At 50.3% G+C, this 22601-nt stretch overlaps 1 pseudogene across 1 annotated transcript; it reads left to right on the forward strand.

Moving 5' to 3' along the window:
* The first annotated feature begins 15086 nt into the window (after positions 1–15086).
* LOC144309572 (DNA topoisomerase 3-beta-1-like) lies at positions 15087–20479 on the forward strand (annotated as a pseudogene). The gene is made up of 6 exons (XR_013375530.1): positions 15087–15249; positions 16536–16642; positions 17293–17367; positions 18683–18879; positions 19329–19485; positions 20273–20479. The product of XR_013375530.1 is annotated as a DNA topoisomerase 3-beta-1-like (transcript).
* The last annotated feature ends 2122 nt before the right edge of the window (positions 20480–22601 follow it).

Consider the following 22601-nt stretch of genomic DNA (forward strand, 5'->3'; position numbering starts at 1 on the left):
AGGTGGGGACTATTCAGACACTCATCATAACTGGGAAGTTGCTGTCCTGGACTAGTTGGGGGTAGTAACCCAAGGGGAGGAGAAAGTTATGTCTGAAAAGCAACAGTCCATTCATTATTCTTCCAGTGAACATCTCTTCCAGAGACCATGCTAAGCATGAAGATTTCAGGGGTGCTGGTGGCAGCCTTGCCTTTGTGGAGGATCCAGTCTCCCCAAGGAAGGTGAGGGAACAAATAGCTAAATGGCAGAAGCCCTGCCTTATCAGTAATTGCTTTAAATGTAAATAGATTAGGGATACCTGGGTGGCTCAGTGGTTGGGCAACTGCCTTTGGCTCAGGGCATGATTCTGCAGTTCTGGGATCGAGTCCTACATCGGGCTCCCTGCATGGAGCCTGCTTCTCCCTCTGCCCATGTCTCTGCCTCTCTCTTTGTGTCTCTCATAAATAAAAAAAAATCTTTTAAAAAATGTAAATAGATTAAATTTTCTACAAATGGCAGAGATAGGCAAAATGCATTTAAAAAATTATTCATAGATATGGTTCATTTGAGATATAAAGACTCACGAGATACAGAGACACAGAGTTGAGATAAAAGAGTGGAAAAATATATTCCATACAAATAGTAACCAAAGACTGAAGTAGCTTATGTAGCTCTGCCAATATCAGAAAAAGTGCATATTAAGTCAAAAACAGTCTCGAGGGGATCCCTGGGTGGCGCAGCAGTTTGGCGCCTGCCTTTGGCCCAGGACGCGATCCTGGAGACCCGGGATCGAATCCCACGTCAGGCTCCCGGTGCATGGAGCCTGCTTCTCCCTCTGCCTGTGTCTCTGCCTCTCTCTCTCTCTCTTTCTCTCTCTGTGTGACTATCATAAATAAAAAAAAATTTAAAAAAAAACAGTCTCAAGACAAAAGTGGACATTATATCTTGACAACAGAGTCCAAAATGTATGAAACAAACATTGACAGAATTGAAGGGAGAAATAGTTCTACAATAATGGAGACTTAGTTATACCTTTTTCAATAATGAATAAAACATCTAGACAGAAGATCAACAAGGAAATTGACATGAAGAACACTGTAAGCCAATTCAACCTAGTAAACATCTATAGAACATGCCACCCAACAACAGAAGAATACTCATTCTTCTCAAGTGCACATGGGACATTCTCCAGGTTGACCATATGTTAGGCCACAAAACAAGTCTTCATAGATTTTCAAAGACTGAGGTCACCCAAAATATCTTTTCTTATCACAAAGGAATGAAGCCATAAGTCAGTAACAAAAAGAAAAATTTACAAGTGTGTGGAAATCAAACACACTCCTAAAAAGTCAGTGGGTCAAAGAAAAAAGCTACAAGCGCAAGGAGAAAATAGTGGAGAGGAATGAAAAAGGAAACACATAATGGCAAAACTTATTTTTTAAAAGATTTTATTTATGCATGAGAGACACAGAGAAGGGCAGAGACACAGGCAGAGGGAGAAGCAGGCTCCATGGAGGAGGCCCGACTCAGGACTCGATCTCAGAATTCCAGGATCGCGCCCTGGGCTGAAAGCAGGCACTAAACCGCTGAGCCACCCAGTCGTCCCCATCATGCCAAAACTTATGGGATGCAACAAACACATCAACCAGAGTCAAATGGAGAGCTGTGAGTGCCTATATTAAAAAAGAAGAAAGATCTCAGATCAGTAACCTAACTTTATCCTGAGTACCCAGGAAAAGAAGAGCATCTAAATATAAAGCTAGCAGAAGGGCAGCCCTGGTGGCTCAGCGGTTTAGCGCCGCCTTCCCTGGGCATAATCCTGAAGACCGGGGATCAAGTCCCATGTCGGGCTCCCTCCACGGAGCCTGCTTCTCCCTCTGCCTCCCTCTGCCTCTGTCTGTCTCTGTCTGCCTCTCTCTGTCTCTGTCTCTGTCTCTCTCTCTTTCTCTGTGTGCCTCTAATAAATAAAATCTTAAAAAAAAAAAAAAGCTAGCAGAAGAAAGTACCTACCTAAGCCCTGTCTTGGGTCCCACAGGCCCCCCACTTCTACGGTGCGACTCCACCCTTCCCTCCCCAGCACCCTGGGAGAAAGTCATCCTTTCTGCACAATGGTGCCCCTCCCCTGATCCTTTTCATCCCCACCCCACCCCACCGGCTGGGACATGGCCCCAGGGACCCTTAGCAGAGGTTGGCATGCAGGAAACCAGGGGCCTGATTGCCCCACTGTGAGTGGACCCCAGGGACAGCCCCATGAGCCCCTGCTGCTTCAGGGCCTAGGCCCTGACTCTACCCCTAAAGAACACTCTTGTCCCCACCCCCAAAGAATAATGCCAAGTGATATCCACAGAGAGAAATGAAATTGGAGTGGAAATGGGAAAAGATGGAGAACAACGCAGTCTTGGAGAGGGAGGAGCTTAAAAGAATAATGTAAGTAAATTCATGTCCATAAAATTGACAACCAAATGAAATAGACAAATTCCTTGAAAACAGATTTCAAAAGGTAACAGAATACACATAGAAAATCTAAAATGTCCTATATCTGCTAAAAAAATAGAATCTCTGATTTTAAATTTTCTCACAAAGAAAACGTATGCCTAGATGGTTTCCCTAGTGAATTTTTCTAAGCATTTAAAGACCTAATACTAACCCTATCTCCAAGGCCCCACAGCTGGAGATGAGCAGTCCACCATCTCTCCTATTCTCCCAGTGAGGCAGGGAGATTCTCTTTGTGCAGATCAGCTCCCCTCCTTAGCACTGTGCTCTATAGGGAGGTGGTCCTGTGAAGGGTGGCCTGGGTAGGGGCTGGAAGACAGCTCTGGACTCCAGGGAGCACTGAGCACCCACGGAGTCAGAGTTGGCGTCCTATTGCCAACACCCTGGGCATCTATCAAGGACATGCCCACAGCATCCCCAAGAAGAGATTACAGGCCCTGCTTCCTCAGTGGAGCCTGAATCCACACTGAACACACATGTATACACACACACACACAGAGCACAGGGCAAATTCAACCTTTACCAGCAGAATATGAGGGAGTACTGACTGGGCAGCCACTAAGAGTCCCTTTTGGGGTGTTGGAAATTTTCTTTGTCTTCATCTGGAAGGTGGTAACACAGGTGTTTGCATACAAATGGAATCATCATGTGTACATTAATGATGACTGCCTTTGCTGTCTACAAATTTTACATTAACTTTTTTTAGTCCATGGAAATGGAAGTTTACTTGTTTCCAGCACCACTTATTGAAAGGACTTTGCTTTCTCCTATTGAATTGCTCTGGTGCTTTTGTGAAAAATCAATTGATATTACATATGTTCATCCTTGACTGGCAGCTGTATTACATTTCATCGAGCTGTCTTTGTCTTCTCCTTATGCCCGCACCATGCTGGTATAAGGAGACTTGCTGGTTTTCTTTGTGAGAAAATTTGATGACTGCCTTATAGAAGGGTTGAGGACAGGTTATGTAAGTTCCCACCTGTGTTCTTCTCATTCAAGTATGTAAAATAAGCAGACTGACAAAATAAATTTGAGAAAAAAGTTACAAGTTTAGAAGATAGGTGCATACACACACAGATACACACACACAAGGAGCCAACACCTGTATAATATAGGAGACTCTGAAAAGAAACAAGAGGATAGTACAAAGTCAAGTACAAATAGTACAGATTTGAGAGACCTTTCCTTAAATTAGAAAAAACATCTTTGAAACCATATATTCCAAGGGAAACTGTAAACCTGAGAAAACTGATCCAAGTGACCGACACCAGGATGTATTCTAGCAAAAATCAATAAACTTAAAAAGAAACTTGGAGCATTGAGGCAAAAAAAAAAAATCACAAGAGAAAGAAAAATCAGATTATCAGACTTCTTGAGAGCAACATTTTATACCAGAAGAAACTAGAGTGATATATTTAAGATATTCAGGGAAGGAAAACATGAGTGAAGGATTTTAGGTCCAGCTACACTGACTTCCAAGGATAAAGACCACAGTTACCAATACGCCACCAGCAGCCAGGAAGGCAGAGATGCACGTGGAGCCAGCATACATAAGGTGTGAACACTAAAACCACAAAAATGCCAGAATTGACTTAAAATCATCATGGTGACAAGAAAGTAAGATTTACCCAGCAGATGTCATGAATGTGCTAGAAGAGCTAAAAGGTTTGTGTGTGTCACTTACTCCGGGGTCTGGAACTCTGAGCCATGCAGGCTCAACTGAGGCGTCATAGGATTGATAGTAGTAACTAGCTTTGTCCTCAGCTGAGAGCCCAGCAATAGTCAGAGGGACTGTGGTGCCCAAATTGGAACCAGAGAATGAGTCAGGAATCCTAAGGACTGGTTGTTGTTCTTGTAGATGAGGACTTCGGGGACCTGGCAGTTGCTGATGTGGCTTAAGATAACACATCCTGCAATGTTGCTGCCCCTTCCTGTGGAGGATACAGTGACCTTGTCTCTCAGGGATCTGACCTTGAGGCCAGCTGAGTCAGCATTGACTGGGCTTTGGCAAGAACGCTCTTGAGATCCCCCAGAACTGAGCACGCCGTGCCCCCTGCTGGGTCCAGGCCTCAGATCTTACCTCCTGGTGGGCAGAATGATCCCCAAATGGAATTAAAGAATAAAGGGGCTCTGGTGCTGCCTCTCTGCCAACTGGTCTCACCCTTTAAATCCAGTCTTAGACCTGGCCGCTAGAATAGTGTGGGAAACAGACCATAGGGCGCAGAGTGGAGACTAGGAGACCAGGAGGGAGATGGGCTTGGGTCAGGATGGTGGCCGTGGAAGCAGGGAGGATTGATTGCATCTCAGATATATTTTGAAGACAGGGATGGCAGGATTTTCAGATGAGAAATAAGCGAGAAAAAGAGAGGAATCCAGGACGCTGTCAGACACTGGGCTTAAGCAACCAGGAAGATGAAGCTGCCATTTTGGAGACGGAGACCTTGCCAAGGAGTGGGTTTGGAATCAGTTCCGTTTTGAAAATGAGTCTCATTATGACTTTTAATTCTTGGCATTTCTCGACCTTAATTTGACCATAAGATGTTTCTTTGTCCAGAGCATCTTTCAGGGCTCCTACTCAAAAAAGGCAGATTGGAGAAAAAGCCTACAGGGAGCAGGGGAAATGTGTGTCTGCTATTACTTAAAACATATTTAGGGACACCATAAAAGATATTGAAATAAGGCCATGAAAAGTTTTTTAAGCCTTCCATAATCCTAATGCTTTAACACACAAAAAAAGTTGTTTTTATTGCCCAATTCATCTTCCAGATGGATTTTTTTTCAGATAGATTTTCTATTCATTCATTCGTTCATTCCACAGTCACAGCATTAAAAAGAGTCGGCTATACGCTCATCTGCGAATTTGATTATTTTAATTATGAACAGCATATATATTTTCATATTTATCATTCCGTTTTTACGACCATTGTAACAGCTGCCTTTCTTGCTTTCCCGGTGGCGGAGAAGAGTAAGGTGGGGGGTTTGGGGAGGCCGCGGGGAGGGGTCAGGAGGCAGGGCCGGTACCCGCGAGCCACGGAACCCGCGGACGCGGACGTGCGCGCCCCGGAGGACAGGCGAGGGGACGCCAGCCGCGGGGACGCCCGCCGCGGCCGGACCGGAAGTGGAGGCTGCCGAGTCCGCCCCCCGAGCGGAAGCTGCGGCGGGAGCCCCGGCGGGAGCCGCGGCGGGGCTGCGGGTGAGCGGCGGGCGGCGGGAAGCGCCGGGGAGGTGGGCCCCCAGCCCCGGGGCGTGGGAGAGGAGGCGGCGCCTCGCTTTCCCGCGCCCTGCTTCCCGGCGGGGGCGCCCGCACCCCGGGGCTGGCGGTGGGGGTGCCGGGAGGTGGTGAGGGGCGACCTCCATCGACCCTCCCGCGGGGCTCCGAGGTGCGGGCTGCGGCCACAGGTGGGGAGACGGAGGTGCGGGGGGCCGCCTGCCGCCCCGGGCCCGGCCCGGCCTTGAGGGCTCCGGGTGTGTTTCTCCGAGTTGTTGGTGGACAGACTCGCCGGATTCAGTTCTCGCAGGTGAAAGGGAAGACTGGCCTTATCCTGCCTCTTTGCCACTCAGCCTTCGGGAGAGGACGTGGGAAGGTCCGCCCAGAGTGGGCTTGATGGCCGCGGAGCCCCGAGGTGCCCCTAGAGCCGCGGCAAAGGTCGCCTGGGCCTCGGCCGCATTGTTCTGAGCCTCGGTCCGCTCGCAGTCAGAAAACTGCCCAGGCCAGCCTCGAGGCGTGACGGGCCAGGCTGGAGAGAGCGGCGGCGTGCGGAGCGGGCTTGCGTGCAGAGGAGGGGCTTGCTCTCCGGACCCCGCGGCACCGGCTTAAGTGGCCAAGGTGGAGATCCTGCTCTCGGTGCTGTCTGCGCCACCGCTGGGCCTCCACCCCCAAGCCGAGTTCCGTTGTTCGTAAGACGGACAGGGGAGGACTTGGTGTACCGCGACCCCCGAGGGCACCCACCGTTGCTGATCCTGCTGCCGAGAGGAGAGTCCGCCGACCGACCGGCAGTAAGTGCCCACCTGACGCTCTCACTTCACAGTTCCAGTGTGTGTTGTTTGCTGTCAACACGCCCTCAGCACTGGCTGATTCTCCCTTTTGAAATGAGAGAACCAACTTCAGATGCAGCTTTAGCAGGCGACGAGATCAAATGTGATGAACCACATAGGTTATGGAAAAGAAGGCGATCACATTTCCCTTTAAAAATAACAGACATTTAAGATTTTATTTATTTATTCATGAAAGAGAGAGAGAGGCAGAGACACAGGCAGAGGGAGAAGCAGGCTCCATGCGGGGAGCCCACGTGGGACTCGATCCCGGAGCTCCGGGGTCCCGCCCTGGGCTGAAGGCAGAGCTAAACCGCTGAGCCACCGGGGCTGCCTTAAGATTTTTTTAAAAAGCAAAAACCTGGGGATCCCTGGGTGGCGCAGCGGTTTGGCGCCTGCCTTTGGCCCAGGGCGCGATCCTGGAGACCCGGGATGGAATCCCACATCAGGCTACCGGTGCATGGAGCCTGCTTCTCCCTCTGCCTATGTCTCTGCCTCTCTCTCTCTCTCTCTCTCTCTCTGTGACTATCATAAAAAAAAAAAAAAATTAAAGAAAAATGCAAACCCTTAAGTAATAATAGTACAGCAAAAGGGTTTTAAGATGGCATATGGTATAATGATGGTTTATAGAAGTTTGCAAACCACTGCTTTCAGCTTTTATTCTCATTGATTTCCCCTTTAAAAAAAAAAAAAAAGATTTTACTTATTTACTCATGAGAAACACAGACAGAGCCAGAGGGAGAAGCAGGCTCCCCATGGGGAGCCCAACGTAGGACTCAATCCCAAGACCCTGGATCACGACCTGAGCCAAAGGCAGATGCTCAACCACTGAGCCACCCAGACGTCCCTGATTTCCCTTTTGAAGTTGGAGTGTGCCTTAATAGAAAAATAGGCCCCAAGATAACCACCGAAAATTAATCAGTTAAGACTGCAGAATTCTTTTAACAGGTAGACCCTGGTGCAGTTAAAAAAACAAAAAAGTATCTCATAGAGAAGCAGGAGTTTCAGCTCCAACTCAACAAACTTTCCAGGTAACCTTTGGAGAATCTCTTTCTCTGAGTCTTAATTTGTTCTTCCTTGACACGTCTGTACCAGATCATCACCAGGGTCCCTTTCCCAGGATTCCAAATCCTTAAAGAAAGTCATACATTTTTCCCAGTAAATCAGTGATACTCAGATCATTACAAAGTCCTTATGCAGAACTGAACTATAAACTGTTGAACTAGAGCCAGAACTGCTAAAGACCTACGTGTAACAGTGTGGAACAGCAACTAGTCTGAGGTGGACAGGTGATCTGAAACGGGTATGGATGCCGGTGTGCCTTCGTGGGCGCTGTCGAGGTTTATCCCTAGCCCTGGATAAATGAGGTACTCCCTTTGAAGATGCTAGGACAAAATGTTTCTCTAAAGGGATCTGTAGAGAAGAATCTGTTATTTCCTGAAAGTGTTTAGGATCCTTAGGTACAAAGAAGAGTAGTAGAAATATAAAACTTCTAGAAATTTTAACACCATACGAAAAAAGGATGTTGAGAAGTGTTTGCAGTAGTCCTATAGATGTAAAGTCTGTTTTTAAAATTTAGGTATCTAGGGCAGCCCGAGTGGCTCAGCGGTTTAGCACCACCGTCAGTCCGGGGTGTGATCCGGAGACCCGGGATCGAGTCCCACATCGGCCTTCTGCATGGAGCCTGCTTCTCCCTCTGCCTGTGTCTCTGCCTCTCTCTCTGTGTATCTCATGAATAAACAAATAAAATCTTAAAAAATTTAGGCATCTATAAGTTTTTATTATTCACTTCACAGGTAAATTTTTTTTGATAGAGAAAACACGCACACATCAAAGCAGAGGGAGAGAATCTTTTTTTTTTTTTTTAAGATTTTATTTATTTATGAGAGAGACCCAGAGAGAGGCAGAGACACAGGCAGAGGGAGAAGCAGGCTCCATGCGGGGAGCCCGATGTGGGACTCGATCCAGGACCCCAGGATCACGTCCTGAGCGGAAGGCAGGCGCACTTAACTGCTCAGCCACCCAGGTGTTCCAAGGAGAGAGAGAATCTCAAGCAGACTTCCCACTGAGTACAGAGCCGGATGGATGGATACCAGACTTGATCCCAGGACCCTGAGATCATGACCTGAGCCAAAGTCAGACACTTAACCTGAGCCACCCAGGCGCCCCTCTTCCATACTTCTAAATCGTAGTTCTTTTTGACCACTTATGTGTGTCTACTGCACTAAATGTAACAAGTAAAAAAGGAAGTATGGTTAGCAGAAGGCCCCCCCAGGTCCAGCTTCCAGACCCTAACCCCACTCTTGCCCCCAGGTGGTTGCTTTGCCATTTCTTGAGTGTGTGTATGCGCGCATCCATAGATGGCAGTGCTTTGTACAGTCACACACTTCACTTCTTCATGTAATTTCTCTGAAACTCAATTCACGTTAGTATTTACGGAGCAGATGCACTTCTTTCTCATTGCTGCTTGGTGTTCCATTGTCTGCCACACTTTATTTAACAGTTCCTTGTTGGCATACCCTAGAACGTTTCTAATGTCTTCTGACTGATAATGCTGCAGGGGATTCCCCGGCGGTGTGTTACCCGCTGTGTCCTGCCTCAGGAACCCAGTGTCCACGTGGACAGTCTTGCCAGCGCCCACTGCTTACTTCTGCAGTCTCCTGTCCCCCTGCGGCCTCATCCCCCACGCCATTCAGGCCCCCACACCAGTGCCCAGGCACCTTGCCCTCTGACTTTTTTTCTTCTTCTTCCACCCCTGCTCCCCACTCTAGCACATAAAGATTTTAGACCCCACCAGCGCATGCCCTGCGTGGACCTTCCCACGTCCTCCCCTCCTCCTTGCCCATCCTAGAGTATCTTTCCCCTCACCCTCTCACTCCTACTCACCTGGCACATCCCATCCCTGCTAAATCTAGCCCTTCCCCTGCTGGCAGCTTGCCCCCAGTGCCATCTCCTGTCCTCACTGCTGACCTGCTGACATTTGTACTTCTTAGAGGGGCCCTCTGGCCAAGGACAGCCACTGCTTCCCACCCAGAGACATCACTCCAGCAATTCCCCCCTCACCTCCTGCATCTTCTCTTTTCCCTCTACTCTACTACTTCTATCCTCCTTACAAACATGCTGGTTTATCTTCCATCTTAAAATGTAAAAACCTACTCACTGTTCCTCTTCCCTCCTTCCAGGTCCTCTTGAGCTCACCCCCCTCAGGCTTTTCCCTTTGGCACTCCTGCATGAAACAGCTCCCATCAAGGTCACCTGGCGCCTGTAGGTCTCCAGACCCCAATGTCAGGTCTCCATTATCACCTCCCCCAGGCTGCAAGTATCTGTAGCCTTCGATGTGTGATGTGCAATGACTTCCTGCCTCCCCTCCCACCTTCCTCACCCCCGCCACCAACCCAAGTGCCTCTTCTCTGGCCTTTGAGGATCTCCCCTCTCCTGAGTCACCTTATCTCCCCAGCCCCCAACTTGGGCTCCTTTCCCTGCTCCACATGCCACCACGTGCCACTGCCTCCTCCATGGCCCAGCTGGCTATTAGGCAGCTCACATTTAACATACCTGACAGCTCCTGCATCTTTGTCCCAAACTGCTCCTTCCTCCTAACTTCCCATCTCAACAAATGGGAATCCCATCCTTTAGCTCCCTAGGCCAAAGGCACTGGAGTCATTCTGCACTTGCCTCACTTCCCCTTCTCAGTCCTGTTGGCTCTGCCTTGGGAATCAGCCCCAGACCCCAACTTTCCCTCAGCACCTCCATCGCTGCCCCCAAGGCCCAGTGACTCCCTTCTTAGAGCCAGAGGGATCTCTTGAACACTTGAAGTCAGGTCATCAGGCTCCTGTGCTACCTCCCAGTTCCCTCAAAGCAAACCCAAAGTCTGAAACTGCCCTCCCCACTGTCCCCCAATCCTCTGTGGGTCTTAATGCCTGGACTTTGTTCCATGTGGCACATAGCAACACATACTGAGCATGTAGTATGTGCTCAATAAATTCTGGTGGGGTGATTGAATTCATTCCCAGGGGTGGGATTGCTGGGGATGTGCACTTGTAGTTTTGAGAGAGATCGTCTAATTGCTCCGCACAGAGGTTGGTCCAGTTTTACTTCAGCCACCTACCTTCGTAGTTTGCCTGTCACCAGACCCTCCTCCACGTGTGCTCATCCTGTGATCATTGCTAGTGAGATAAGCATGAGCTCATTTTACTTCTAATTTGCCATTACAAGTGTTGTTGGCCATCATATCACAAAGGGCTAATTTCCTCATTATATAAAACAATTACTAAAAATGAGAAAACAGCAGTCTGGCTGGGGAGAGAAAAGGTAAAGAAATAGGAATAGACCATTCACAGAAAAAGAAAGCAAATGCTTTCAAACATGAGATATGTTTCTGAGCTTCTGAAATCCTTATGTATCTTTCCTTCATACCAAAGTTTATGTTTTCTTCTAGTATTTTTCTAGTTTTTTTTTTTTTAAGATTTTATTTATTTGAAAGAGTGATGGAGGGCAGCCCCAGTGGCTCAGTGGTTTAGCGCCGCCTACAGCCCAGGGCGTGATCCTGGAGACCCGGGATCGAGTCTCACGTCGGGCTCCCTGCATGGAGCCTGCTTCTCCCTCTGCCTGTGTCTCTGCCTCTCTCTCTCTCTCTCTCTCTCTCTCTCTCTCCTCTCTCTCCCCCCTCTCTGTGTATTCTCACGAATAAATAAATAAAATCTTTTTTAAAAAAGCCCTTTAAAAAAACAAAAGAAAGAGCGTGATGGAGAAAGAGCACAAGTGGTAAGAGGGGCAGAGGGAGAGGAAGAAGCAGGCTCCCCACTGAGCAGGGAGCTCGATCCTGGGACCACAGGATCATGACCTGAGCCAATGACAGACACTTCACTGACTGAGCCACCCAGGCACCCCTAGTATTTTTTCTAGTTTGATCTTTTTGCATAAATTTCTGCCAGCTCTGGAATCTGTTTTGGTGGCAATTCTAAAGTAGGAGTCTAGGGCAGCCCCGGTGGCTCAGCGGTTTAGTACCACCTTTGGTCCAGGGCATGATCCTGGAGACCCGGGATCAAGTCCCACGTTAGGCTCCCTGCATGGAGCCTGCTTCTCCCTCTGCCTGTGTCTGCCTCTGTGTGTGTGTGTGTGTGTGTGTGTGTGTGTGTGTGTGTGTGTCTGTGTGTCTCATGAATAAATAAATGATATCTTAAATAAATAAATAAAGTAGGAATCTAGCTTTAACCCTCCCAGCCCACCCAGAAGGTTGCCCAGTTGTTTAAGTAGCAGTCATGTTGTTGGGTTGGTTTTTTTTTAATACAGTGTCATATTTGTCAATGTTAAGGCCATATATATAGTGATCAAAAAGACAGCAGGAAGAAAAAAAAAAAGCAGGAATTCAATGTCCTGTAGCAATCATGGAACCAGTTGTCACAGTGGCCGGCAGTGATCCAGACCTCAGGCAACTCGTGCTGGTGTAGAATGAGACAGTAACTAACCGTGGCATGGTGCGGTCTATTGTAACGGACTCGGGGCAGCAGGAAATGCTTTGTCCCGCCCCAGGGTGTTGGGAGAGCTCTTTAACCAAGAGTTGGCACTAGAGCCAGGCCTTCAGACAGTCAAGCTGCATTCTCTGGGCTTGGTGGTACATTCCGAGCAAGGGAACAGAGGCTTAAGAATATGTTTTTCTTTAGATATGGTGTCCAGTTTAATTGGCCAGAGCATGATCTGCAATGCTAGAGATTGTGAAAGGCAGGCAGGAAGGTAGATTGGAGCCCATTGGAAAGGGGCTGTCGAGTACTACTGGGGTCTGGACTCCATTGTCCAATGGGTCTCAGGCCTCTTTTGGATCAGAAAGATCTAGGGAACATGGCCTGGCATCTGCATTTTATAAAATGTCCCAGGGTGGGGCGCCTGGGTGGCTCAGTCAGTTGAGTGTATGAGGACTCTTGATTTCAGCTGGAGTCATGATCTCAGGGTCCTGGGATCATGAGCCCTGAGTTAGGCTCCCTGTTCAGTGGGGAGTCTGCTTCTCTCCCTCTGCCCCTCCCCCGCCTGTGTACGATCTCTCTTTCTCTCTCAAATAAATCTTAAACAAAACCAGAAAATGTCCCGGGGCATCCCGATTCTCCGCTGAGGTGGAGGTACTGCTCTCAGCCCTGGGGAGCAAACAGAAGTGTGCCCTGGGTGGAGGGCTGGCCCTCTGCGCTACCCCAGCCTGTCAGTCCAGATCCAAAGGCCCCCAAGTCTTCCTAGCACGGATTTGGTGACATGACTGACCTGAGGTCAGGGAGCCACATCAACTTCTGCCAAAGGAACCCAAATTCCCAAGGTGTTCATTTCTTTTTTTCTTTTTTTTTTTTTTTTTTATGATAGGCACACAGTGAGAGAGAGAGAGAGAGAGAGAGGCAGAGACATAGGCAGAGGGAGAAGCAGGCCCCATGCACTGGGAGCCTGACGTGGGATTCGATCCCGGGTCTCCAGGATCGTGCCCTGGGCCAAAGGCAGGAGCTAAACCGCTGCACCACCCAGGGATCCCAAGGTGTTCGTTTCTAAGCCAGTTCCATTGCCCTGGTTTATCCCATGTCTTTTTTTTTTCTTTTTCTTCAGGTTTGTTTGTTTAAGTAAACTCTACACCCAGTGTGGGGCTTGAACTCACAACCCTGAGATCAAGAGTTGCATTCTTTACTGACTGAGACAGCCAGAAACCCCTATGTGTGGAGTTTGGGTTTTGGGGGGGGGTGTTTTTTTTAAGTAGGCTTCATGCCCAACGCGGAGCCCAACACAGAGCTTGAAAACTCACAACCCTGAGATCAAGACCTCAACTGATATCAAGAGTCAGATGCTTAACTGACTGAGCCACCCAGGAATCCCAAAGAAATTGTGTCTACTTGTGTTTTGCTTTTTGGGTTTTTTAAAAAGATTTATTTGTTGGGCACCCGGGTGGCTCTTTTGGGTCCTGGGATTGAGCTCCTGTTCAGCGGGAGCCTGCTTTTTCCTCTCCCTCTGCTGCTACCCCTGCTTATTCTTTCTCTTTCATAAATAAATTAAAACTCTTTTTTAAACATTTAAAAAATATTTATTTACTCGAGAGAGAGAGGGAGCATGTATGAGCAGGGGTAGAGACAGGGAGAGAGAAACCCAAGCAGACTCCCCACTGAGCATGGAAACTGAGGCAAGGCTCCATCTCACTACCTTTAGGTCAAACTTGAACTGAAACCAAGAGTCTGATGCTCAACCAACTGCACCACCCAGGCACCGCTGGTTTTTGTTTTTTAAAATGAGTTTCCTTCTTGGTAGAGTTTCCATTAGAAGCATTTGTTTTCTGTGTGTCTTTCTTCTCTTTAGGAGTCAGCTTTGATGGTAGTGTTGAGCTGCAGAAGAACAGTTTCTGAACTTCATCTCCATCCCCCTGAAACTGGAGTGTGAAGGGCCAAAGCCCCGGGCAGCTTTCAGACAAGATGAAGACCGTGCTCATGGTTGCAGAAAAGCCATCCTTGGCCCAGTCCATTGCTAAAATCCTCTCGGGGTAGGAAAGACAAACCGGCGGGTTTGTGGGAGGAATCACTAAACATGGTCATTTCTTTTTTTCTGGAGTGTGACTCCAGCCCTCTGGAATTGACTTGGTTCAGGACAGTGGGTGTTACTGAAGCATCTCAGTATTAGTTTTTGTGGGTGCATTTACTGCTACATTCAGTGTGCGGTCCAGGACTCCCAAAAGGTACAGACACCATTCACAGCGTAGCACCGGGCAGTCCACTGTTGCTCATAAAGCAGCACCCAGCCCTGGTAACTTACACAGAAAGAGAATTCACTAGAAGGAAGAATACAGAGCCAAGATCTCGCCCTGGTCTAAGTCTGAGGCCATGCCACAGACCGTATCGCCACAGGAGCTTTGCCACTGCCCTCAACCACTATAGCTGCAGCCTGTGTGCCTCATGTCACTCAAGAGCAGCATTAGGCTGGCCCTGGTATATAGCCCTACTGAGACACCAGGGCACTAAGAAAGGGGACATCTGTCCCTTAACTCCATCCTGGCCACTGGGGTAGTTGGTGGGGTGCTCCTTTCCTTCCTATCTCTGACTTGCCTCCAGATAGGAAGGGTGCTTGGGTGCTCTGGGTACCTAGAAATGGCCTATGTCCACCGTGACCTCCCCTGGGTCAGGACAGTGGGATGGTGTCTCTTTGAAGGGGAGGGGAGAGCTGAGAAGTGCCCGATCCACAGAAGCGAAGAAAGTTCAGCTGAGAGGCTGTCAGTGGGGAGCGGGAGCATGAGAAGACGTCAAGGGACCTGGTAATGAGGAGGTCCATGGAGACCTGGTGAAGTTTGAAAGAAGTGGGGCAGAAATGAGAGGAAGGGCCCAAGTGTCTGCTGTGGAGAGCCTTCAGAGAGGGTGCTCCTGGCCTTCAGCTGGCCCAGGGCCCTGCGTGGTGAGCATACCGTGCTGGTTGGTTAGCAATGAGTGGTGTTTCCCGGAGGACCACGACATTCGTCAGCACTGTTACATGCAGTGGCCTGAGGAACGCTGCCACTGACTGCTCTGGGGAAGGGGGACTCTGGCCCTGTGAGTGGTGGCTTCTGGGTCTGGGGCCTCTGTGGTGGCTGTGGCCTGCTGGAGCAGCCATCACTGTGCTTCTCTGCAGGAAACATGTCCTCCCACAAAGGGCTGAACGGAACATGCTCCGTGCATGAGTACAGCGGGACCTTTGCTGGCCAGCCCGTCCGCTTCAAGATGACATCCGTCTGTGGTCATGTGATGACCTTGGATTTCCTGGGTGAGCCCCCTGCACCCCGCCCAACCCCTATCCCACTGAGGGAAGCCCGGCAAAGTGCTGCCCCAAGTCTAGATGGAGCCAGGGAGGGCTCCAGGCAGACAAATTAGTGCAGAACCCATGAGTCCTGAGGCCAGCAGGTCCTGGGTCATCTAGAACCCAGGTTTTAGAGCTCAATGCCCGTGGGTCCCCATCCCAGAGGCACCCCTTAGTCACTGCATGCCCTATGCTCCTTCCTGTGCTTCCTAGAGGTGGTGGATGCCCACCTCAGAGGGGCTGGCCCATGCAGGCATTTGGGAGGTGAATGTGACTGTTGCCCAGTGGTCGTTTGGTGGCTGTCATTGTCATCTTTGTTATCTGTTACCTTGGAAGGGCCAGCATTAGTGACCCAGCAGAGCCACATGCAGGGCCCTGTGGTTGATGAGAGACTCCAGCCTAGGCTCTGTCTCATGCTCTACAGGCTCATGGGCTGGGACTGGAGCCTCTAGAAATTTCTGTTCCAAAAAAAAAAAAAAAAGAAATTTCTGTTCCACATGTGTGATGTGAGTCTTACGATAGTGCCATCCACTTCCTAGGATTGAGGACTCAGTGTGACGGTGAAGGAAGAGAGCTTAGTGCACAGCAAAGTCTCAATACTTCTTGTTGCCCAGTGACAACAAGGACATTGATTCAGTCGTGTGGCCAAGCATTTGGACTCTTGAGTTTTATCACCAGCCAGCAGGTGGGGAGCTGGGATTTGAACTTGACTCTGTATGACCCCGTTCTCCCAGGCTGTACGAAATGGGGACAAAAAGAAAGCCAGAGGGCTAAGCTTGCAAGCACTGAGCACTGAGTAGAGAAGTAGGTGGATGTACCAGACACGAAGCCCAAGAGACTGATTCCCCATGGGGTTCCCCTGAGCACCTGTCATGTGTGCAGTCAAGTGCTGGGTAGGGGGAGAGTTGCAGCTATTCAGGCTGGAAGAGAAGACAGAGGTAGGAGGGGTGTGGTTCAGTGCTCTGGCAAAGTGAGCCAGCCCAGGAATGGCGCTCCAGCCACAGGGCATGTCCTGAAGTGAGGCTGGAGCAGCAGCAGCCCTGCCCAGCGGTGGCTCCTGGAGGTGACCAAGGTGTGGTGTCACCTCAGCAGCCCAGGGGAATGAAGGCCCAGCTCTGCCTCCAATTGTGGGGTTCCCCTGGGCAAATTGTTCTCCAAGCCTCCCTCTCCTCCTGGGCCTATGACAATTGGAGAGATCAAGCTTGGTGAGCCAAGAAGTATGATTCAGCTGTCACTGTGGCTATGGTTTGTAGGAAAGTACAACAAATGAGACAAGGTGGACCCCGCAGAGCAGTTCAGCCAAGCCCCGACAGAGAAGAAGGAGGCTAACCCCCAGCTGAACATGGTGAAGTTCCTGCAGGTGTGTGGGAGTGCTAGGGCATGGGCACCTGAGAAGCCTCTACTCTGGGCCCTCTGCACTGCAGGTGGTCTCCAGAGTCCTCTCTTTCATGAACTGGAGGCCTTTGCTGGAAGCCCTGGGTGGGCCTCGCAGCCCTTTTTGCGAGCTCCCCCTGCTGGCCCACGAGGCACCTTTCAGACTGTTCTCACAACCATCCACTGGCCCACCTGGGCAGCCGGGTCACTCAGCCCTGGAGAGCAGAAATTCTGCTTTTTAAACTGTTTGTTGGTGGTGGCGGTTTTTCTAATCTTAAATGCACACACATTATGGAAAATATTAAAAAGTAGAAGGAAGAAAAAATATATAATCACACTACCTAAGACAACCACCATTAACATTTAGGCTTATTTCATTTCAGCCCTCTTCCCATGCAGTTTTGGGGGTTAAGATCATTTTGCATTTATAATTTCTTTGTGTCCAAAAAACAAAGTCCTGAGTGAAGTTCTCTGAGTGGCTAAGGCAGCCTAACTGCGTCTAGCGCCGCTGCTCAGCCCGGGCCCAGTCTGGGTGGCAGTCCTGCTCCATGGGGCTCAGGGTGTGGTTGGGAGCACCGTCGGTGGGCACTACGGGCCGGGCCACGGAGGGGCCAGTCACTGTGTACTCTGTGGCAGGTGGAGGGCAAAGGCTGCGACTATATTGTGCTATGGCTGGACTGCGACAAGGAGGGAGAGAACATCTGTTTTGAGGTAAGAGGGGGCCTACTGCTGTCCTTAGTTCGAGCCTTCCCACTGACCTGTCCTCGCATTTGCGCCATGCCGGGGGTGCGGCTGGGAATCTGCTGCGTTGCCTTAGAAATGCCTTTTTTCCTCCTTTAGTTTGGAAATTGCATAGACACTTTGAAATGTATGGACTCTGCCAAGGGCAGAGGGGTATTACCTATTCCCCTACTCGGGTGCACTGTGTGAGCAAACATACAGACAGAGGGCAGAATTTTCTCAGTGGATGGGAAGGTTTTCAGGCCTTCTGGGCACCTCTCAGGGACCTATGGCCAAGGCTGGTTGCCACTTAGCTACCTTTCTTCCTGCTTTTCTCACTTCCAGCCTTCACCGTCCCCTCCAAGATGCCATCAAGCCTCCCCCTCCCGTCTTGTTTCCACCCTCCCTGCAAGGACACAGGTGTCTGCCTCTCTTGTGGCTGTGACGCCCTCACGCGGCTCCTGACTGCAGGTGTCCCCTGGTGCAGCTCACGCTCCTGCCTCTTGCACCCCCAGTTCTCACCCGGAGCCTATTACACTTTGGGGCTTAGGAAATGCTTCCTGTGTGGCAGAGGGAGCTCAGGACACCCCAAGTTCCAGCACAGCACCCTCAGTCAACATGATCACGCTTTGTCCCTTCCTAGGCACTCTTGTCCCGGCCCCACCCCTACGGGACTGCTCCTTCCCTGGGGGCAGAAGCTCGGGGGCTTTCTCCCCTCAGCAACAAAGGCACCCCCCACCAAAGAATCTACATGGCCAGGGTCCAGTGTGACTCCCCTCCCACTGCACAGCCTTCATAGTGAGTCTGGCTCCAGGCCCCCTGCTGGGCTTAGTCCCTAAGGTGGGGGTCCCCTGTGCCCTCCCTGCTCCTGCCCTTTGTCTTTTCCTCTTCATTCTGATTTCCCTCCCTGGCTTTTCTTCAGCTTCTTAAGAGTTCCACCCACCCCTCCTTGCACTCTGCCCTCTAAAAAGAAGGGAAATGGGTCAAGTGGGGTGGATTGCATGACTGAGTTTCCCTGTGTCGTGGCATTAGCATTTCCTGGTTTGGCAAGGGTGAAAGCAGATAAGAGAAAGGATGGTAGTAAGGGGGGGTGTTTGAACAAGTTTGTCAGTGGAAGGAAAAGAAGCCGTGTAGCAGGAGTGATGTGGAGAGACAGACTTCTGGACAGGCAAGGAGGTGGAGGAGGGTCTGGCAGGATGGAGAGGAAGTCACACCAGCAAGGTTCAGCCCCAGAGAGGAGCCCTCACACGAGAGGCGTGGAGGCAGAGATTTGGAAGGTGAGTGACAGCTGGGCTGCCTCCCCCAGGTCCTGGACGCTGTGCTGCCCGTCATGAATCCAACCCATAGTGGCGAAAAGACCGTGTTCCGGGCCAGGTTCAGCTCCATCACAGACACGGACATCTGTGCTGCCATGGCCCGCCTGGGCGAGCCAGACCACAACGAGGCGCTGTCGGTGGACACCAGGCAAGAGCTGGACCTGCGCATCGGCTGTGCGTTCACCAGGTGCCGGCTGCCCTCCCTTTGGCCAGGGCTCCTGCCTCATGGGTCCCCATTTGCTGCCCCTGGGCCTGGTTAGTACTAGGCCAGTGTCCATATTCTAAAAACCCTGAAGGCAACTGTCTCTCTGGCAGGGTGTTTGCCTCACTGCATGGGTCTTGAGGAGAGGGTGGAGGGCATAGAATAGAATAGAAGGGTTTCCCAGCCCCAGGATGGGTGGAAACTCTTCTCTCTTGCCTTCCGTGCCATGTGTGCAAACACATGATTCCTCTCTACCCACACACACCTTTCCCGGCCCCTGTGCTGAGCCACGTTCTCACTCTGTCCCCTGTCTTCTGAGCAGGGGCACTGCCGCCAGCTGGCCCCATGCTGGACTCAACGTGGGTGATTAACGATGGTGGCTTTGAGTGCATACGTGACCAGAATATCTTTCTCTACCCCATGCCTCCTTGTAGATTTCAAACTAAGTACTTCCAGGGAAAATATGGCAATCTAGACAGCTCCCTCATCTCCTTTGGGCCATGTCAAACCCCTACCCTGGGCTTCTGCGTGGAGTGACATGATAAAATCCAGTCCTTCAAACCGGAGACGTACTGGGTGCTGCAGGCCAAGGTTTGCTTTCCCTTCCCTACACACGCTGGGTCTTTCCAGGTTCGGGCTGTGGACTCTGAGGGTCTTCTGTCATCATCCGGCCCATTAAACCCCCGAGGCCAAGGGCACAGGAGGGACGCCAGAGTGGTCTGTGGGGTGCTCAGGGAAGGGATCCCAGCCTTCATAGGCCTGAATGCATTGAATTTAGAGAGGCAAGAATGAACTCAGCCTTGAGGGGGAGGGGGCCGGGTAGATCATGCCTCAGAACGGTCAGCTGTGATGGTCAGGTCCGAGGTTTGGACCAAGGGCCATAAGCCACTGACTTTCAGACTTTTTGAAGTCTTAGAACCATTTCTCCAAATAATGCCGTCCGTGTAAGCTTCTTACAAGATTTAAAGCAATACAGAGCTGGTCTGGTTGACATAGGGCTGGGGGCCCCTGTAAGGACTACACCTAGTGCTGGCCAGGTGTCAGAGGGTGGGCAGGGATGGCATTTGTGACGGAGGTTCCAACACCCTTAAGGATACAGCAGCCTTGGCTCTGGGCTCCCCTTATGAGACTACTTGCCGAATCTCAGGGGAGAGGCCTGGAGTCAGGGCAGCCTTTCCTTGGGACAGGGCTGGGTCTCAGCCTACATATCTGTGCACCTCTGCACACCTGTATAGGTATGGCTGTGAGACCTCAGAGCCGGGACCATTTTCTTCCCAGAGGAGGACCAGCTTCATCTACCTCGATTCTCTTCCCTGGCAGTGTGTGCTCACCTGGACATTTTCTTTCCCGTCTTCTGCCTTTGTACTTTTTCCTATAGGTCAATGCCGATAAAGACAGATCTCTTCTTTTGGACTGGGACCGAGTACGAGTGTTCGACCGGGAGATCGCACAGATGTTTTTAAACTTGACAAAGCTGGAGAAGGAAGCCCAGGTGGGCCTGCCCCACGTGTATCTGTCACGTTTGCTCGGGGCAGGGGTAGACCTTGGATGCCTCTGGCTAGAAGAGTAGCTCGTGACCTAGGGTCCCATCTTTCTTTCCTTTCTGGAAATAGACATCTTGTAGAAAGATGGACAGTTATTGATGCAAGCGGTAACTGTGTGCTACATCCCTGCTCTGTACCAGGCATTGCCCCACATCTACGACCTGCAGCCCCTATCCATGTGACCCCAGGGGCATTATCTCTTTTTGGCAGGACTCCATTTCACACCAATGTGCCTTTTCTGTGATACGGACGCTAACAACTCTAGAGGGACCTGTGTGCATGTCAGTGAACTCGGCCGAGGTCACACAGCTAGCATGGGATATCCCAGCCTCAGTCAGCTTTCCTGGCCTTTATGGTGCTGTGTTTTTTACTCAGGTTTTTTATGAATTTGAGAGTCATGTGCTGGGCTTTTAGGAAGAGGGTGATGCCACCTGGCAGGGGGCTGGCTGCCTGGGGTGGGGGCAATTCCACCGCCACTGCAGTGGCCCACAGCCTTACCAGCTACCACAGTCGTGCAGGTACGGCCTGGCCTTCTTCAGCTGCCTTCTCGTCCTTTTCAAGCTTTCCTTGGGTGCCCTCTGCTTAGACATGCAATTGATGCAGGCTTCCAGAACTTCCTCCAAAGCTGCTTCACACTTTTTCTTTTTTTTTTTTTTCTTAAGATTTATTTATTTATACATGAGAGACACAGACTGAAAGAGAGAGGCAGTCATAGGCAGAGGGAGAAGCAGGCTCCTTGCAGGGAGCCCAGTTTGGGACTCGATCCCAGATCCCAGGATCACAACCTGAACCGAAGGGCGCTGCCCAATCGCTGAGCCATCCAGACGTCCCTGCTTCACGCTTTTATCCTTGATCGTGTTCTCAGGATACCCCTTGCCACCATCTCCAGGTCTCACCCATAGTGATCCCAGCTTCCACTGCAGCACACACCCATTTTGGACTAAATTTGCCCCCACATTTGTCCTTCTGGAATCCACAAGGCACTGCCCTGATGCATGGCTGGTCTCTGTGGTGTTAGGAGGGGCAAAGCATCACAGTTGTTTGGATTGTTTTAGCCACAGGCAAGACAGTCCTCTCTTCTGACAACCGTTCAGCCCAGAGTTTGAAGCTGATTGATATTTTATTTAAACTACATGCTGTTTACAAACATTTCAAAACAGTTCCCAACATTGGAAAATTACAAGATGTCACATAAAAGGCCTGATTTGCAGCTTTTGTTGACAAACTAGAAGATGTAGCAACACCAGTAACCCCTGGTGGGAGCACTTGGGTGCACCGAGAGGCAAGTGGCTGCCCAAGGTGGGCCTGCACTCCGTGGCCTGCCGCAGGCCTCACCTGCCGTCCCAGTGGCCTGGCTGTTTCTGGCTCCTGTAGGATGAGTTTGTAACCCCTTCTCCTGGCTCTTCCCCATTCCCCATATTTACCAAACAAGACCCTCACATGTGGTAGACCTGCAGGTTCAGATGGAAAGGGTTGCACTGACTAATGCAATATCTCCAACATTTCAGGAATAGGGAAGAAATGGTCATCATAAAACTGTGGGGTGGGTTAGTTGTTGCTAAATGCCAGCAGAGCACTAGGAGAAAATGGTGGGTGCAGGACAGCCAACAGATGTGGGAGCCAGATGGCTTCTATGGCAGTGCTTAGAGAACTTTGCAACCTGTGGCCAGAGGGAAGACCAAGATCTGTGGCTGGAGTGTAATGGAAAAACAAGGTGACGGATATTACAACCCCCGCATCTCTGACACCAAAGTCAGGCTGTGACAGGGAAGGCATGAGACCTGCGACTTGGCATGGGCATGTCTAGCTGAATGCACTTGAGAACTTATAACTCCGAGTCCCTAAAACTCTGGGCCAAGGGGCTTCCTCCTTCCTATAGGTCTGGAGCTTCCAGCTTCACCTGGAGACATTGCAGAGACCGCACCCAAAGGCTGGTTCAGGATTATGCGTGCCTTACTCAAGAAATGTCCCAGATCCCATCATTTCTTTTGGACTAATAACCAATGTTAAGTATCAAAGTGTCCTGACTAATGGCTATTGTCTCTGGATGACAGGAAGGATAACTAAAAGGACCTAGGCAGTCATGCCTAGACGTGTCTTGAGGTGTTGGATCAAGAAGAGGATAAAAGGCTGGATGGAGAGAATTTATCAATCCTGGTGCAG

Source organism: Canis aureus, unplaced genomic scaffold (genome assembly GCF_053574225.1).
Source record: "Canis aureus isolate CA01 unplaced genomic scaffold, VMU_Caureus_v.1.0 ptg000086l_RagTag, whole genome shotgun sequence".
Classification (NCBI taxonomy): domain Eukaryota; kingdom Metazoa; phylum Chordata; class Mammalia; order Carnivora; family Canidae; genus Canis; species Canis aureus.